At 41.9% G+C, this 17,521-nt stretch overlaps 2 pseudogenes; both read right to left on the bottom strand.

Annotated features, from left to right (window-relative positions):
• Positions 1-812: 812 nt before the first annotated feature.
• LOC129507294 (epithelial splicing regulatory protein 1-like) lies at positions 813-7,505 on the bottom strand (annotated as a pseudogene).
• Positions 7,506-9,595: 2,090 nt separating this feature from the next.
• On the bottom strand, positions 9,596-10,335 carry LOC129507293 (aminoacyl tRNA synthase complex-interacting multifunctional protein 2-like; annotated as a pseudogene).
• Positions 10,336-17,521: the final 7,186 nt, after the last annotated feature.

Below are 17,521 nucleotides of genomic sequence, written 5' to 3'. Positions count from 1 at the left end.
CCAAGATCTTCTGATTTATCCCAAAGTGTGTTAAAAGTCAAGTTTCATTGGCTTAACTGCAAAGCATCATGAGGGCCAAGGCAGTGGGAAAATATTCATTTTATTTCTTAAGTTTTTGACTTAAAGATACCAAGACCTTATTCTTGAATGACTTATTTTATTTTAAATATTTTATTTATTTATTCATGACAGACACAGAGAGAGAGAGAGGCAGAGACACAGGCAGAGGGACAAGCAGGCTCCATGCAGGGAGCCTGACGTGGGACTCCATCCCAGGTCTCCAGGATCACACCCGGGCCAAAGGTGGCGCTAAACTACTGGGCCACCGGGGCTGCCCTCTTGAATTCAAGACTTAGGAAGAGGGCACACTTGTGCAGAAGACTGAGAGATGGAGAACGAACAATGGAAACACACAAAGGAAGATTCCACGACAGAGTTCCTGATGGAGATGGTAGACACTAATATTTTTTGTCCAAGACTTAAAACTTAGGAAACATGCATGATGCCATGTTAGCTGGAAGTAATGGCGTCCACCCGATTTCAAATTCACATTTTAAATGCCTGTCTGCAACCAGCAAGGAGCCAGGCATGCTGCTTGCTACAAGGATTTGGCTTTACTGGCTCAAATTTTTTACTCTACCCAAAGATAGGGCAAAAGCCCACTGTCCAATCATGTTTGCTGAAAATACTGCAGTCTGAGTGTAGACAAACTTCCCCTGACGTTGCTAGAAGTTGTCATATCTGACAGTTTCGGGATCACCACGCATCTTTCAAACACTTCTTTTCTGAGGATGGTCTAACTGCTGGGGCCCTTAAATACAAACCCATTCTTTGGGTTTCTTTGACCAGAGTCCTTGGCCTGGTCATTTGTGTGTACAAGTCCATCACTGGCTGCATACTGGTAACCTTGAAGAAGTTAAGAATTTCCTTAACTCCAGTATTGTAGGCCAGGCCCTGCATTCTGACCACTGTGCCAGGCTGGGGAGGGACACCGCTAAGATTAGCAGCTGTAGGGAAGTAGCCAAGACTAGTGGGCAAACCTGGGGAGCTGGGATAGCACGCAGTGTAGTTCATGAATAGCTGGGTGCCCGCTGGGTAGTACGCGGTGGAGGGCTGTAGCACCCAAAGATTCAAAAGCACGGAGGGCTGATAAATGGCAGCTTCCATAGGAATGACTGCTGCAGGAGCTGGAAATGTGGAGGAGGGAGGAAACAGGCATGGTAACTTACATGGCGGTGGGGATAGCCATTTCGATTTAAAGTGCCCCCCCTTTAATACAAAGTTCATCTCAGCTGAACACTGAAAGACTTCAACATATCTGTCCTTCATGGTTTTTTTAATGACACTTCTGTGCAGCCATAAATGCTCTGTCCGCAAACTTCATCTGGATAAAGGCATCTCCCGATGGGCGGCCCTGGTGATTCAATACCATGTGCACCCCATGCGTTCAAATACCCGTAGAAAACTCCCCAGGAAGTCCAGGATGTCCTCAATGGTGGCCACATAGGGAAGGCCACAAAGGCATATACAGTCTCTTAACATTCGTAGGGGGCACGAATTGCTTAGGTAATATTGGAATAACGGGGGGAGGGGGTTGGAAGTGGAATAAGAGGGGCCAAAGAGAATCGGTTCAGCACTTGCTGGACTTTAGCTGCTGTGCTCCTGAAGAGTTCAATGTATCTTTTACCCAACAAGTCTTATGCTTCCTCAATGCATTCTGTGCATATTCTTCACAGGCAAAGAGGACAAAGGCACCCCCTGTTGGCCTACCATCTGGATAGGTAACAAAGAGGATGTCTTCCTTTCCCCCAGTGATGGGGCAATGCTGTCCGAAGAAGGCCACCACGTCATCTGCCGTGGCCATGAACAGGAGCCCCGCATGCAAACAATGACTTGATTTTCCTTGGAGAAAAACTGGGCTACCTCATTAGATGTACCACCAGCAATTTTTTTTAAAAGATTTTATTTATTTATTCATGAGAGACACAGAGAGAGAGAGGCAGAGACACAGGCAGAGGGAGAAGCAGGCTCCATGCAGGAAGCCTGACGTGGGACTCGATCCCAGGACTCCAGGAGCATGCCCTGGGCCAAAGGCAGGCACCAAACCGCTGAGCCACCCAGAGATCCACTACCACCAGCAATTTTTTTTTCCATGTTATCCATGTTATTTATTTATTTATTTAAATTTATTTTTTATTGGTGTTCAATTTGCCAAAATATAGAATAACACCCAGTGCTCATCCCATCAAGTGCCCCCCTCAGTGCCCATCACCCAGTCACCCCCACCCCCCGCCCACCTCCCCTTCCATCACCCCTAGTTCGTTTCCCAGAGTTAGGAGTCTCTCATGTTCTGTCTCCCTCCCTGATATTTCCCACTCATTTTTTCTCCTTTCCCCTTTATTCCCTTTCACTATTTTTTATATTCCCCAAATGAATGAGACCATATAATGTTTGTCCTTCTCCGACTGACTTATTTCACTCAACATAATACCCTCCAGTTCCATCCACGTCAAAGCAAATGGTGGGTATTTGTTGTTTCTAATGGCTAATATTCCTACCACCAGCAATTTAAAGAAAATCTTCACCTGTTGCTTTGTAAACTTCAATGTACCAGGTCCCCATGTGATATTTGTGCCTCTGTAATGCTAGGTCCCTGTGTTCCTCACTTACAAACCTCACCAGAGCTTCTCCGTTCCTTTGACCCTGGGCATTCAGACAAAGTGCTGCACCTCCCTTGGCAATATTGAGTCCTTTGAAGAATCTTGCAATATCTTGATCTGAAGACTGCTACGGTAGACCTCGCGCCCAGACTATGGTGTTGTTATCAATAAATTCCATCTTGCTGCAAGTGCCACTTTAAAATTTGTAATTTACTCTCTCTGGATCTGAAAACATGTGATTATAAGGCTCTGAAATCATTGCTAAAATTATACTCCCCAAATCTTCAACCTGAAAGGCTCCATACCGGAGACCAAACTATTCTTTTTTTTTTTTTTTTCCAAACTATTCTTCTCAAAGTTTAAACACTCTATCATTGCTACAACATCCAGTTTATCAAAATCAGGCGAGCCAGGGCAACACTTCTTGAATTCTTTTTGAAGGTCAAAAAAGGAATAGAAGCATTCAGGCAATAATACATTCTTCTTGGAAGCCTCAGGATGCAGGATTTGCAGGACATGAAGCTGTCTGTCAGTACAGAGACAGAAGGAGGTTCCAACCCCAATATTCAGTTTGTTGCTTACTGACTGTTTAAACTGTTGGAGGGCTTGGTCCAGCTGCGGGGAGGAGGACAGACTTTCCGCATTGATCTTGGTCTCATCTTTATAGTCCTCCATCAGCTCCAACTGATCCGGTCTGACTAGTACTTTGTGCAACTGTCCCACCTACTTTTGGGCCAGATCCACGACTTTCCATAAGAGCAGGATCAGCTCTTTCTCATCCGAGCCCAGCTTGGCCCCGGTGGCCCCAGCAGTGATCCCAAAAAGCACCACCAAGTAATCCGGAGATGCCTTGACAATAGGTGGGGAGGGGGAGAGGGGGGTTGGGAGACGGTGAGGTGGTCCTATTGGTCACTCTGCCATCTTCTGTGGTCACCTTGTTTTGTTCTTCTTCCCCCACCCTCCCTGGTCTCCTCAACTCTCTCCTACCCCCAAACCCATCCCCTTTTCAGATCCCCTCCTCCCCTAGTTTCCTACCATTACATACACACACACTACTCATAAACATTCTGTGGTCATTAAATTTGTATTTAAGAAATGGAGTGAACTTAGGCCCTCCCTGAGAGTCTCATTGTTTCTATTCAAAATATTTTGCTTTGGTTCATTTCAGATTCATGCATTAAAAAAAATGCCTGGCTGTGCTCAAATCCCTAGATAATCCATAGACTAGTCTATACTGTCTATACTGTCCAACTTGTTATCTAATGGTTGTAGGGGAAGTTGTTTTTCTGTTTAAAAATCTGACCAAGTACTCTAATGGCCTACATCATTCAACATGATCTCTTGGAATAACCACTAAAGATTTTAAAATTTAATTAGCTTACCGGCCTCATTTATATCTTGTTATGTCCAGGTTTCTCCTGGGCAGATAGAGTCAGAAGGCCAAATATTGATCATAGTTTTCTTAACAGTGAAGTAATGAGTAATGATTGTCCTAAATAAACTTAGTGTATCACTTTGGTACTGGAAATTCATTTCTCAATGTTATATGTGCACTAAGAAGTAATTGCCTTTTATTGATCACCTATGATAACCAAGCATTGTAATGCATGTGTTATCTCTAATCCTTATAAGATCTCCATAGTCAGGTTGCAAATGAGAACATATTCGCTTTTTTCTATGTAGGTTATGCAAATTACCCAAGGTCATACAGCTAGCTTGTCAAAACTGTATATTTGATTCTCAAATCTCTTCTGTTACCTTTTATAAACTCTGTAAGCATTTCTTCTTATTAAATTAGGATTATGTTCTAGAAAGTCAGACTCTAATGTTGACAGTCTATGTCCAGATGTGAGAAGGAAACCATAAGTAACCTCATGAACACCTTGTAACTGTAACAGCTTAGGTCACTGTGCTGTTATTATGTATTGATGGGTCTATCCCTTTTTTGTGGAGAATAGGTTTCCAGGGGGTCTTACCATCCTCTTTATCACCAGTGTCTAGTACGGCCCCAATTCCATGCCTGCCACATAAGAGGTACTCAATAAACGTCTGGTTAAAGAATGAGTGAGGTACTTTCCATGGTATTGGGGACACTCTGTTTCCCATGGTCCACCTGGATGAACACCTGCTCATCTTTCTTGATTCATTACCAGCAACATTGTCTTTGTGAAGTCCTCTTTGTAACTTAGTCCAGTCTTTCCACTGATGACTCTCTCCTTTGTGCTTCCACTGTAGCCTGAACAGTTGTCTCTTAGTAATTATGGCTCTTTAATGCAACAATTATTTGGCAGATCTATCTCTCACACTAGTCTGAGGACAGTCTATGCCTTTTCTGTGTTGTTATCTCTGCTGCCTGGAGAAGTACTGGGTTCACAGTAGTTTCTCAATCTATTTTTGATGATGTTATGTGTATGATGTTAATCATAAACAGCAATCTGTTGTTAACTCATCAAAGGATCCCAAGAAGAGAGCACGGCAAGTGTTATGGGAATGCTCTCAGTATAATAAGGAACTTGCCAGGGGATTACATGGGTCTCTTCTTAGCATCTTCTCTTTAGGGCAATGACCATGGCCTTTTATGTCTCCCTATCTCTGGTACTAATACAGTGCCTAGCACAGTAGGCATTTAATTAACCTTTGATGAATGGAAGGATGAATGAGTGAGCTTCAAAAGCAATAGATACCAGCAAATGTAAAATTTCAAGTGTGATGGATCTGAAGCAGTCTCACAAATCATCTACCACCAGCCTGAAGCCACATAATCAAAAAATCACTGCACAATGTAGCATTTACATGCAGGCTGCCTTTAGGGCTATGGAGGTTGTGGGCTGGTCCTGAATAAACACAGGCTGCACTGAAGAGCCATTGTGGGCACTAGTAGTTCTTTCAAGTTCCTCTGGGGTCTGAAGTTGATTTGTAGCTGAAGCCAAGTCCCTGCCAAGCCCCTCTTTTTTTTTTCTTTCTTTTTTTTTTTTGCAATTGAATTATTAACTAAAAGAAAATCATCCAGAGTAGCTGTTAGCAGTGGGCTGCTGGTGCTAGAGAATTTTTATTTTATTTACTCAGAGTGTTTGCACCTAATCTAATGAAAGGTAGGAATGAACCCGCAGAAAGCAATTCAGAAGCCTTGGCCCCAGAGGAAGGCAGGCTTTGGACTTGACAGGAAGGCCATTCGGGGCAGCTGAGGAGTGGGGCTGCAGTACTACCCCTTAGAATAAGGCTTACTTCTGGGGACATGTCACAAGTTACTGCTGTGCTGGCTTGTCATGGGCCCCTGGTGGGGGGGGAGGCTGTGCTTCAGTCTCCCAAATATCTCCAAAAGTCCCTGGTTTGAGTCCTGCAGCTTTCATGGAACACTTTGATCCTTTTTGAAATACAGATGCTACTGAGAGGGACGACTTTGGAAAGGAGTCAGCAGAACTGAGTTTAAATTTGACTTTTGCAACTTAATATCCATCATGGAGACATAACTTTGCATCTCTGATCTCAGTTTCTTTACCTATAAAATGGAAGTGATAATGCTACCTCACATTTAGGGTTTTTGAAATTGGAATTACTTGACAAATCACAAATCTTTCTATACATAAAATGACTACCCATAATAATTTCTACATGCATGGTACCTTAGCATATTGCCTTGCTCTGTAAACCACTTAAGGGCAAAGACTGTGTCTTCCTTTACATCTGCAGCTTCCAGCTCAGTACATGGCACAGAATAGGTGCCCAATAAAAGGTAGGTGAATTGAGCAAGGACAACTTGCGGCAACAGGAAGGATAAGTACACTCCAGTCCTTTACCGTGTCTAAGGTCAAGATCCTTACTTCCTTTAATAACAGAGGAACTGCTGAACTACATCCTTTTGCTCTGGGAAAACAGAGTACATTCTACTCAATTTCCAGTGCAACTCTCAGACATTAAACAAGATGACTGCTAATCTGGGAACTGTTCATTCCTAGATCTCCTTTAGATAATAGAGTCCTGTTGTACCCATTAAAATATAAATGTCGTTGTCAAGCTATGCACCCAAATCTTTAATTCCAGAAGAATGGTCATCCTATACATGAAACATGGTAACAAGACAGGGAAAATCTGGCCCATGTTAAATATCTCTAGTCTTAGACCATATGTTGATTTTGGCTTTTTACCGAAGTTTAGCAAAGGCATACATATTTTAACACTACCTTCAAGAAATAGCGTTGATAGAAGGGCCCAAGATGCCTGGCCATCAGAAAACTAGATCCCCCTCATAGACTGTCATCAAACCTATTGTTAGGTTAATTATTCTGTTGCTCACCATTTGTTGCTCTATAAGCCCCAACAATGGAGAGGTGCCTGCTAAGCAGAATTCCATTATTTTATTTGGGTCCAATGCCTCTTTCCTTATACATAGTTGTTCTTTGTGTTTAGAATGCTTCCTTTTGGGCAGCCCCGGTGGCGCAGTGGTTTAGCGCCGCCTGCAGCCCGGGGTGTGATCCTGGAGACCCGGGATGGAGTCCCATGTTGGGCTCCCTGCATGGAGCCTGCTTCTCCCTCTGCCTGTGTCTCTGCCTCTCTCTCTCTCTCTCTGTGTGTCTCTCATGAATAAATAAAATTAAAAAAAAAAAAAAGAATGCTTCCTGTTGGCCAAGCTGGGGGCTCTACCTCCACGCTTCCAAAAGTTGTCAAGCTTGGGACCAAATGTGGGCCCTGATGGAAAGTCTGCATAGGGTTGTTTTTCGTCCTGTCATACAAGGCTATCTGGTAAGGCAAAGATACTTCAAAAGGAAGACAGAGGTTTCTGTAAACATCCAAAGACTGAGAAAAGAGCTGCAAGAGATCCCAAAACAGATACATCCACAGGGACATGGGAACGCAAATAGGTGGAAACTTAATGCCAAGCAAAGCTGTGCATTTCTTTAAGTGTCTAGTGCCAATTTATTAAAAAAAAAACAAACCTGTATTTGTAAATGTAAGCGGTGGTGGGACTTTACTTTAAAGTGGAAAATAAGCCATGGACCCACTGGGAGTTGAGGGACAGGGATGAATATCTTCATTAAATAATGTTCAAAGGAATAGTGGGAGGTAGAAATAAACATGTGCATTCATCACAATCTACATATTACCTTTGTTCAAAATACCAACTCATCTACTTTAAATATTTTTTATTCATTCTGGAGCTTTAGTTTACTGTCTAAAGATATGTATCAAGCTTTGTGCAAATATTTTCTTTCTAATATGTATTGGAACATAAAAGCACTCATTGCTGAGTTAATCAGCAATAATTAGGTTAAGTCATCCATAAATAACAGTATAGACTTTTTTTTTAAAGTAGGCTCCATGCCCAATGCGGGGCTTGAACTCACAACTTTGAAATCAAGAGTCACATGCTCTACTGACCGAGCCCGCCAGGCACCACTATAGGAAAATACACAAGACAATTTTCCAGGCACTTAGCTAGAATTGACTTGGACCCAGACAGGTAGTCAGCAAAAGGAGGCAGATTAATTTTGTATTTCTCTTTTGTTTACTACAGTGGATAACAGAGAAACAAAAGGGTTCTGCCACTTGGAAATACTGTGACTGTGAGCAATATGCTTAGCTTTGTTCATCCATTCACTCATTCATTCACTCATTCAATAAACAAGTGATGGGGAAACAAGAAGTCAAGAAACAGTCTCAAGGGACCTGTGAGTTGGAGAAAGTTGATAGCCAAAGTCTAGGGATGAAGCTGGATTGGGATCAAGAGAGGGTAGCCAGAGCCCATAGGAGATGCTATATAGGCATATAGCCCCACCAGACATTGAATTAATGTCTGATTAAACCCTGCAGAAAAACATCCCTGCCCTGAGAAGACTTGCATAATCTGCATTGTGGATTGCTAGTCATGTCCTGTTTACTTTCTATGCCATCATAAAAAGGTGGCCAACCTTGCTTTAATTTATTAAAAATGGTAGGAATAGTCTTGGAAGAATAATTAAAAGCCCACTGTTTTTTCATTATATTATATATTGACAGCATATTTTATTGTCTACTGACTTTTAATAGGGCCCTGCAAATAGTCTGTGTATGAGTAAATGAAAAAATAAAAGAATTGTTCTGTAGCTATTTGGACTTGGTTTTTAAGGAACTTCATTCATCTGAAAAATTAAGAAAAAAAACACTCAACTTCAGCTTCCAGGTCCCACAAAAATGCACAATTTGTGCCTACAGAAGCCAAAAAGAAAAAATGGATGGAAAGAATGACTCCATATTCAGAGGAAGATTCTGTTCTCAGTGAACAGATTATATGGCTTGACTGGCTGGTGATATTGACCAAATTACTGAGAAAAAATGGAGGAATAGGATCTTTTGAAATGCTACAGAGTAAAAGTTACTATAAACACAGTGTGTTAGGGGTGCCTTGGCTGGCTCAATTGGTGGAGCATGCACCAATTTTTTTTTCCTATATTTAAGATCTATTTATTATTTATTTTTACAAGTAGCAAAGTCCTTCCATTTTTTTCCAGCTTAATATACATGGATATAAAAAGCTATTGATTTCACGCTGCCTCCCACCCCAACCTGAGTGGGGTACAGGAAGTTGTGAGCTCAGAGCAGCCTCCTGACACCAAGGTGGTTTCTTCTTTACCTCGGACTTAACTCTGCGCTCTAATCAGTCATCCTCTTGCTGATTTCTTTTCAGTTTAAGAAAAATCTATGAGTTTGTGAGCATCCTCCCCAGTAGACAGGTCTACAAAGTCCTTGGGAAGTCGGTAACTCAGATAGGGACTGGGTTGAACTGTCACTTCACTTTTATTTATTTATTTATTTATTTATTTATTCATTCATTCATTCATTCATTCATTCATTCATTCATTCGATGCCTTTATTGATTCTAGGCAACTGGCCCAGATAGACCGATTTTAGTACAAGTTCCTTTACCCACAATACACGTGAAACAGCACCATTCTCGAAGTCAACCTTTTACAGTTATTAAACTTCACTTAAGGAGCTTGAGGGCAGTGTTGAAAGGGGCCAGGTTCTCACATGCCCTCATCCACTTCTGCACATTGGCTGGCACTGTCACGTTGCAGCCTCCCGTCTGCTGGAGCACAGACCATAACCCAACATCTGCCACAGTGAGTTCATTCCTAACAAGCCAGGGGCTCTTCCCAAGAGCAGAGTTCATGGAGCGGAACACAGCAGCTTTTTCTTTACTGCTTCCCTCTTTCAGCTGAAAGATAGCTGTATCTACCCAGCTATCTATGAGGGTCAAATTTACAGCATTCTGCTTCTGGCCAAACAGAGAGAACAAAAAACGTACAATGTTCCCTTCTCCTTCGATGGGACACATTGTTTGGACGCTGAACTTCATCTGAGTCTTCGGCACATTTTTCCAAATCAGAGTAAAACCCAGCTGATATTCGTGACGGGGCTAGTTTTTGGTCTGCTCGCCAAAGCACTTGAGGAGGTTTTCTGGCACGCTCTTGACTGCAGAGTGTGTGTGTGCCTCATTCCCTCCATTCCAGGGCTTCAGACCTCTGCCTGGTGTGGCTCCGTCCTTTGTCCTCTTTGCCAAACCCTCTTCAAGGGAGGACGGTAAGAGGACTGGGTCAGCTGAGTTGCTCCTCCCAGCAGGGTGGATGGAGAAGGGGGTGCTGATTAAGATACACTCCCCCTGAGAAGGGGAAGGGGGAGTGTGAGACTTCCCTTCCATGTTCAAGTGAAAATAAATCATGTACCCTGCAGCCCTTTCCCCTTTGCTTTCTTCTGGCTTGGGCAAAGGGCATCACAGGTGAATGTGAAGTCATTCAGTATCACCTCCTATCTGCTCTTTCCTTCCCCATTCTCTGCCCCACTCCCACTCCCAAGCTTCCAAGCATGGGGCTGGGACATGCACTGAGTGTTGTACTTTTATTCACTGCAGGAACTGTGGGGAGGCCTGGGGCCTGCAGATGATCTACAAGTCAGTGAAGCTGCCGGTGCTCAAAGTCCGCAGCATGCTTCTAGAGACACCCCGAGGGAGAGTCCAGGCCAAGAAGTGGTCCCGTGTGCCCTTCCCCGTGCCTGACTTCGACTACCTGCAGCACTGTGCCCAGAACCTGGCAGACCTCTCCCTGGACTGAGCACCTCGTCACTGCAGTGCCCACCTCAGGCTGCAGGGGGCGGGACAATCCACAGCAGCCACCACCTTGGGGGGGGGGGCGTGGGGCCAAGTCCCTCCTGCCTGAGTCACCAGTTGGGGCACCATGCTGACCAGCCACAGAGGAAACCGGGGCATCCAGGCTGGCTCAGACTGTCATGCTGCGGAAGCACCTTCAGGGCCACAGCTTAGCCCCAGAGCTCCCCTCATACCACAGACATTCAAAGACACTAGATGGAGGTGGGGGTGGGAGGTATTGGGAGGGAAACTGAGGCAGGATGCTGGCCACACTCTACTAGCAACTACCAAATTTCCCTTGACCCCTTGACGTTCCTTCCTTAATAAGGCCACTTCTGTTTTTTGAGGCTCCTCATAAATTGAAAATAGTGGAAAATTGGTAGAGAGAAGGTATGGTGGGGTGCCTGGGTGGCTCAGTGGTTGAGTGTGTGCTTTGGGATCAGATCACGATGCCGGGGTCCTGGCATTGAGTCCTTGTACCTATGTATTTGCCTCTCTCTCTGTGTCTCTCATGAATAAATAAAATCTTTAAAAAAAGATTTGGTCTCATGATTGTAAATTCAACCCCCACAATGGGTGTAGAGATTACTTTTAAAAAATTAACACAGTATGCTAAAAATATTCCCAATGCCAAAGAAGTTGTCTGGCAAAGTGACACTCTCTTACCTAAAGGTTTTCTGTTCTTACTCCAAAATGCCTTTTTAACCAATATAACACTCATGTTTCAAATGTTTGATTATGCAACTCAAAACAAATTCACATAATAAGAAAATCAAAATGTTATATAAAATTCAAAGTACCCTTGGGCTACTAACCATATAAAAAAGCAAACCCTTACCCTATCCATCATTCTGAGTTTGGTGGTATTATTCAAAAAAGAATGAGGAAGAACTGTATGTTCTAATATAGGAGCCCAAGACATAATTGTTGAGAAAACAAATCTGATTGCACATTACGATATCATTCATGTAAAAAACTGAAATACATTCTAGACAATATTAATAATACCTATGCCTATTTGGGGTGATGTTAACACTGATTGTTTGGTTAAGGTTATTAGAAGTGAAAATTCCCTTAAATATTTCTGTTTATGTTTCAGAGATAGAGACAAAAATAGATATCAGAGGCATAAATATAGATAGGTAGGTATGTTATAGATAAAGAACTTCTGGTAATGGTGAAATAAATTAGATAAGTCTCTGAAAGTAGGGACAATTTAAAAATTTGCATAAAATTTGGTAATGTCTACTTAAAGGCATCAAATGGCTAATAATAGCAAATAATTAAATTGAATAAATAAAGGGAGAAGGAACAACTCTTTCTTACCAACACCACCTTAACCAAATGATCCATGTTAATGTCACCCCAAATAAGACTTCCAGACATGTGTACTCTCTTGCGCCATGCACTGAGGAGGAATAATAGCCTCTGTTATATTCTTCCCCCAAATCTGTGGCCTTAATCTAATCATATGAAAGTATCAGACAAACACAAATCAAGGAATGTTCTGAAAAACACCTGATCAGTACCCTTCAAAAGGTATTAAGGTCATAAGGGGCACCTGAGTGGCTTAGTCGTTTGGGTGACCAACTCTTGGTTTTGGCTCAGGTCATGATCTCCACGTCAGGAGGTCCAGCCCCACCTAAGGCTCTGCGCTTAGCAGGGAGTCTGCTTCCCCTGCTATCCCTACCTCCCTCTCATCCCACCCCACTCCCCATAGGTACTTGCACTCATGCAAGTCTTTCCCTCTGAAATAAAATCTGAAAGACTAGAGAGGACTGAGAAACTGACACTGACAATGCAGAACAACTAAATTCAATGTCAGTTCCTGGATTTGATGCTGGAACAGAAAAAAGACATTAATGGAAAACTGGTGAAATCTGAATAAAGTTGCAATTCAGTTAATAGTATGGTAGAGGTAATAATTTCTTAGTTTTGATAATTGCACCATGGTTATGTAAGATGGCAGCATTATTAAAGGGAAAGATAAAAACTCTGTCCTATCTTTGCAACCCTTCAATAAGTCTAAAAATCATTTCAAAATAAAACATTTCTTTTTTTTTAATTTATTTATTTATGATAGTCACATAGAGAGAGAGAGAGAGGCAGAGACATAGGCAGAGGGATAAGCAGGCTCCACGCACCGGGAGCCCGACGTGGGAGTCGATCCCGTGTCTCCAGAATCGCGCCCCGGGCCAAAGGCAGGCGCCAAACCGCTGCGCCACTCCAGGGATCCCAAAATAAAACATTTCTTAAATCATTATGCAATATGAATAGTCAGCTGTGAGAAAAAAACTAAAAAAGATTTTGAATATACAACACATATTTTCAAAATATGAAAATGCAAACACATATCTGTTGGAATTTGTAAAAATCCAAATAGATGGGTTGAATAAAAGATTGGACGTGGCCAGAGAGTAATTAGAGAACTAAACATCAAACTGAGAATATCTCTTGGCACACAGCACAATAAGATAAAAGGTAGAAAATAGAATGGGATAAAGACAAATCATTTATAGACTCCTATGGAGACTAGACTGAGAAGTCCCACTATGTGTGTAATAGGAATCCCAGAAAGAGATGATGGAGAGTGACATCTGAACTGTGTTGGAATAGGAGTTTCTATTATCTTCCCCCAAAGAACATAAATTTGGCTATCAGCCACAGATGAGAGTGCCTCTATGGATGTCCAGGAGTCCAGCACTGCTGGAGAAAAAAAAAGTTAATGCATTGAAGAGGTAAGAGGAACAGCTTCACTTTACCTGTATCACTCACACCTCCCCCAAGGTGGCACAGCTCAGTGCCAAGAGAAACCTACTCAGCCGGTGATTTCTCCCATGGCACAGAGTGAGAACATGTGAGTGAGCACTTGGCTTTCTCAGCTTATGGGAGGCTGCTAAAGAGATCCATTCCTTTCTTGCTCCTTCCGGAATACAGAGGTATGCTCCACAACTTGGTGGGGTGGGGTGGGGTGGGGTGGGGAACAAGGAAGGGCTAGCAGAACAGCAGCCAGGGCGGAAGCACCTTCAGGGCCACAGCTTAGCCCCAGAGCTCCCCTCATACCACAGACATTATCATTAGTGATTTATTACTTTGCTGGAATTGATGTGCTAATATTAATATTGAGGATTTTCACATCAATGTGTGTGAGATTGCCTTCTGTTTAGTTGTTATTGTTTTGCTGTCTATACATGTCTAATTTTTGTGACAAGATTATTCCAAAGTCACAAAATTAGTTTTCCATGTTTTCTGCACTCTGGAATCTTTCATGTAAGAGCATTTTTCTGTTCCCTAAAGTTTTTACAAAACTTGTTTGCAACATTGTTTGATACATTTGGGAAGTTTCCCAGAGCTTTCCATTTCTCATGTGATTAGTTGTCTTTTTATGTTTTCTATAGTTCCTTTACTTTTTTTTTGACATACAATTTATTTTTGAAATTTACAACTTTATAGAAAAATGACTATTTTCATCTGAGGTTTCAAATTTATTGGTGCAAAATTATTCTTAGTATTATGTATTGTTTTTCCCATACAATGTCCTTAATGTTTTTACATGTACCTTCTCCCTTTTTGACTTGATCAGTATTATCAGGAGTTATCTGTTTTACTAATCTTCTCAAAAACCACATTCTGGTTCTATTCAACTCTATTTATCTCACTGTGATAAATTTCTGCTTTTATAGTTTTTTTTCAAATTAATAGGCATTTTTTAGAGCTGATTTAGATTTACAGAAAAATTAAGGGTCACCTGGGGGCTCAGTCAGCTAAGCATCTGACTCGATTTCAGCTCAGGCCATGATCTCAGGGTTGTGGGTTCGATCCCCATATCTGGCTCTAAGCTGGGCATGGAGCCTGCTTGGGATCCTCTCTCCCTTTCCTTCTACCCCCGTCACTCCTCTCCCTCTCGAAAGAAAGAAAGAAAGAAAGAAAGAAAGAAAGAAAGAAAGAAGAAAAGAAAGAAAAAGTTGGACAGTACAGAGTTTACATATATCCTGTCTGCCCCCACCCGACTCCATGCTATCCCCTCAGTTTCCATTATTAACATCCTGTGTTACTGTGGTACATTTGTTATGCCTGGTGACCCAATCGTTATTAGTTAAAGTCTGTAGTTTACATTAGAGTTCAGTCTTTTTTTTTTTTTTTTTTAAAGTAGGCTCCATGCCCAGTGTGGAGCCCTATGCAAGGCTTGAACTCACAACCCTGCGATGAAGACCTGAGCTGAGATCAAGAGTCCCATGCTTAATGGACTGAGCCACCCAGGTGCCCCAAGCCTTTTTTTTTTTTAATGGATGTATAGTTGACACACAATGTTACATTAGTTTCAGGTGTGCAACATAGAGATTGGACACGTCTGTGCTATTCTTGCCACAAGTGAAACCCATTTACATATAAATACATTCATACTTTTAGGCTAGGAAAATCTATATACATCACACAATGGAGCATTATTTGGTCTTTAAAAAGAAGGAAATCTTTGAGCATCTGGGTGGCTTAGTCAGCTGAGCCATCCAACTCTTGATTTCATCTCAGAGTCATGAAATTGAGTCCTGTGTTGGGCTCAGTGTGTAGTCTGCTTGGGATTGTCTCCCTCTGCCCCTTCCCCCATTCATGCTCTCTGTCTCCGCCTCTACATAAATAAATAAGTAGATCTTAACAAATAAAAAATAAATAAAAAGAAGGAAATCTTGCCATTTATGAAAATGTGGATTAACCTGGAGGGCACTGTGCTAATAAAAAGAAACCAGATGCAGAAAAACAAATACTGTATGATCTCACTTGTATGTGGAATACATAAATAGTCAAACATATAAAGGCAGAAAGTAGAATGATAGTTAGCAGGGGCTGGGGGTAGAGGAAAATGGAGAGATGTTGGTCAAGGGGTACAAGGTTTTAGTTTTTCAAGCTGAATAAGTTCTGGAGATCTAATGTACAACAATGTGATTATAATTAACAGTAATATATACTTAAAATTTGCTAAGAGGGAAGATCTTAAGTGTTCTCAACATACACATACACACACACAGAAAAGAAAATGGTAGCTCTGTGAGGTGATGCATATGTTAATTTACTTGACTGTGACGATTCTTTCACAGTGTATACATGTACCAAATCTTAAAGTTGTACATCTTAAATATATTTTATGTTTACACAATACAATACATCAATAAAGTACAAGCAAAAAGTAAAGGGGATTCAAAGGGAAAAGTTCAGGACCAAGATATTTCATATTGACACAAAGATAAATTAACCAAGAATATATTAGAGTTAAGAATGTGTACGAGCCAACAAAAGAGCTTAAAAAATCTTTTTTTGAAATACATTCACATACCATGCATTTCACTAATTTAAACTGTACAAGTAAATGGTTTTTAGTATAATCACAGATGTGTGCAACTATCACCACTTTTTTAGAACATTTTCATCACTTCAAAATGAAACCTCATACCCTTTGGGTATCATCTATTTTTTTTAAGATTTTATTTATTTATTAATGAGACACACACACACACACACACACACACACACACACACACACAGGCAAAGACACAGGCAGAGGGAGGAGAGCAGGCTCCACAAAGGGAGCCTGATGTGGGACTCGATCCTGGGTCTCCAGGATAATGCCCTGGACTGAAGGCAGCGCTAAACCACTGAGCCACCAGGGCTGCCCTGGGCATCATCTTTGTACTGTGCACATTCCTCCTCTAGTCCTAAACAACAAACATACTCACCATCTCTATAGATTCTCTCCCTCTCCATAGGGCTTTCTGGTGTTGATTGTTGAAGGTTGCAATTGTCCATTTCCAAACTACTTTTGCAAAGATTGTAATCCTTGTCCTGTATGCTCACTGAAGCTTCTGTTCTGTTATCTCAGCAGTCAGCTAGGGAACAGAATATATTTCCTTAAATTCCTGGAGACAAAATGAAAAAAGAAACAAACAAACCCTTGGTCTTTACATACTGGCTCTGGGCTAGCGTCCTCCTTCAATCCTAAACCAAGCTGACTATAACTCAACCTTAACCTTCACTTCCTACTTAAGTGGCACCCAAAGATCAGCCAGAGACGAAAGGTCCATTCAGGCCTTTTCTGAGTATGTGTCTGCCCCCAGGGAATGCACATTGCATTCCAGATCCTCAGTGTACGTGGTAGTCCTTCACTGCTCTTGTTCCTTTAAGAATCGTCCTCCTCAGCCTCCTCATACCCTGCTTTTGAGCCTGTCTGCTATTTGCCTCATCCTTAATTCCTTGCCCTAGGCAGCAATGGATAGCATATATCTTTAATGCTTCCATCAGGTGCCACTCAGAAAGCCACTCTAACCTGAGGCAGGCAAAATAAAGTTCAGTCTCTGCTATGGTTCCTCAAGGAGCCACTAGACAAGCCAAATGCAGGACTATAATTTTTGAGAATAAGGCCCATATTGCTTTCCCTGTGCCAATACATTGTGCCAGGGATGGGCCATTGTCCACAAGGCTGCTGTTGATTTGGGGAATAAAGGATGGTAGGCAGGTACGCAAAAACCACACAATGTCTCCTACCAAAACTCAGTTGCATCTTTCCTCATTAAGCACTCACTGGTTGACACAGGTATTTGACTAGGTTCGAGTTCTAAAAAAGTTGATTGTGTCTGTTTATGCTAGCAGAATTCTTGCTGGGAAGACCAGTTTTGCAAGGGACCCATTCTTGGAGCTCTCTATTCTATTAATTCCATGTCACTTCTCTTGCAAGCATTTTGGAAAACAGTTT

The sequence above is a fragment of the Nyctereutes procyonoides genome, unplaced genomic scaffold, assembly GCF_905146905.1.
Source record: "Nyctereutes procyonoides isolate TBG_1078 unplaced genomic scaffold, NYPRO_anot_genome, whole genome shotgun sequence".
NCBI classification, from domain to species: domain Eukaryota; kingdom Metazoa; phylum Chordata; class Mammalia; order Carnivora; family Canidae; genus Nyctereutes; species Nyctereutes procyonoides.
The sequence above is the reverse complement of the archived record's forward strand: the minus strand, read 5'-3'. Positions and strand labels throughout refer to the sequence as shown.